This window comes from Trichosurus vulpecula, chromosome 6 (genome assembly GCF_011100635.1).
Source record: "Trichosurus vulpecula isolate mTriVul1 chromosome 6, mTriVul1.pri, whole genome shotgun sequence".
Lineage (NCBI taxonomy): Eukaryota > Metazoa > Chordata > Mammalia > Diprotodontia > Phalangeridae > Trichosurus > Trichosurus vulpecula.
In genome coordinates this window covers 16,267,354-16,269,781 of record NC_050578.1, presented here as the reverse complement: position 1 = coordinate 16,269,781, position 2,428 = coordinate 16,267,354, and positions in this window count along the sequence as shown.

The following is a 2,428-nucleotide window of genomic DNA, read 5'->3' as shown; positions in this document are numbered from 1 at the left end:
TTGTCTACCTAATCTATTCCACTGATCCATCCACTGTTTCTTTGCCAATACCCAGTAGTTTTGATTACTGCTGCTTTATAGTACAGTTTAATGTCTGCTACGGCTAAGCTACCTTCCCTAGCATTTCTTTTCAGTTATTCCCGTAATAATCTGGAACTTTTTTTCTTCCAGATGAATTTTGTCATTATTTTATCCAGCTCTGTAAAATAATTTTTGGTAGTTTGATTGGTATAGCACTGAATAAGCAAGTTAATTTAGGTAAAATTGTCATTTTTATTATTTTAATTAGCTTGGCCTAACCACGAGCAACTGATATTTTTCAGTTTATTTAGATCTGACTTTATTTGTGTGAGAAGTGTTTTGTAATTGTGTTCATATAGGTCCTCAGTTTGTCTTGGCAGGTAGACTCAAAAATATTTTATAGTGCCTATAATAATATTAAATGGATTTTTCTGTCTATCTTTTGCTGTTGAACTTTTTTAGTAATATGTAGGAATGCCTAGGATTTATGTGGGTTCATTTTATATCCTGCAACTTTGCAGAAGTTATCTATTATTTCAAGCAATTTTTACTTGATTCTCTAGGATTTTCTAAGTAAATCATCATACCACCTTCAAAGAGTCATAACTTAATTTCTTCTTTTCGTATTCTAATTCCTTCAATTTCTTTTTCTTCTCTTATTGCTAAAACAAACATTTCAAGTACAAAATTGAATAATAAAGGTGATAATTGATATCCGTGTTTCACCCCTGATCTTTTTCAGAATTCATCTGGCTTATGACCATTACATATAATGCTTGCTGATGGCTTTATTTAGATGCTACTTATAATTTTTAGGAAGACTCCTTTTATTCTTATGCTTTCTAGTGTTTTTAATAGGGATGCATATTGTATTTTGTCAAAGGCTTTTTTCTGCATCTATTGAAATAATCATACAGTTTCTGTTAGTTTTGTTGTTGATACGACTAATTATTCTGATAGTTTTCCTAATATTGAGCCAGCCTTACATTCCTGTAATAAACCCTAACCTAATCATAGTGCATTTTTCTCATGATAAGTTGCTTCAATCTTTTTGCTAATGTTTTATTTAAAATTTTTACATCAATGTTCATTAGGAAAATTGGTCTATAATTATCTTTCTCTGGTTTGCCTCTTCCTGATCATGTATTAGTATCATACTTGTGTCATGAAAAGAAATTGGTGCGGTAGCTAGATAGTGGAGTGAGTAGAGCACCAGCCCTGGAGTCAGGAGGACCTGCGTTCAAATCCAGCCTCAGACACTTGACACATGTACTAGCTGTGTGACATTGGGCAAGTCACTTAACCCCAATTACCCTGCCAAAAAAAAAAAAGAAATTGGTAGGACTCCTTCATCACCTACTTTCCCAAATAGTCTACAAAGTATAGGAATTAATTGTTCTTTAAATGTTTAATAGAATTCACATCAAAATCCATCTGGCCCTGGAGATTTTTTCCTAGGGAGTTCAGTGATGGCTTGCTCAATTTCTTTTTCTGAGATGGGATTATTTATTTTACTTTGTCTTCTGTTAACCTGGGTAATTTATATTTTTGTAAATATTCATTCATTTCCCTAAGGTTGTCACATTTATGGGCATACAATTTGGCAAAATATTTCCTAATCATTGTTTTAATTTCCTTTTCATTTAAGGTGAATTCGCCCTTTTCATTTTTGATACTGTTAATTTGGTTGTCTTCTTTCTTTTTTAAAATAAAGTTGACCAAACTTTTATCATTTTTGTTTTTTTTTTCATAAAACCAGCTCTTAATTTTGTTTATTAGTTCAATAGTGTTCTTGATTTCAATTTTATTAATATCTCCTTTGATTTTCAGTATTTTTAATCTGGTATTTAATTGGGGATTTTCAATTTGTTCTTTTTGTAGCTTTTTTAGTTGTATGCCCAATTCATTGATCTCTTTTTTGTCTATTTTATTCAGGTAAGCATTTAGAGATATAAAGCTTCCCTTAAGAACTGTTTTTGCTGCATCTCATAAGTTTTAGTATGTTGTCTCATTATTGTCATTCCTTGAATGAAGTTATTTTTTTTATGATTTGTTCTTTGGCCTACTCATTTTTTAAAGTTAGATTATTTAGTGTCTGATTATTTTTTTGTTTATCCTTCTGTGATCCTTTTTATTGCATCATGATCTGAAAAGGGTGCATTGAGTATTTCTGCCTTTCTGCACTGTATTGATAGTTTTTCATGCATGAGTACAAGGTCAATTTTTGTGTATGTACCATGTACCGCTGAGAAAAAGGTATTTCCCTTTTTATCCCCTTTTGGTTTTCTCAAGAAGTTTATCATATCTACCTTTTCTAAAGTTCTATTCACCTCCTTATTTCTTGTTTATTTTGAGGTTAGAATTATCGGTTTCTGGGGGCAGAGCCAAGATGGAGGCTGGTAAGCAG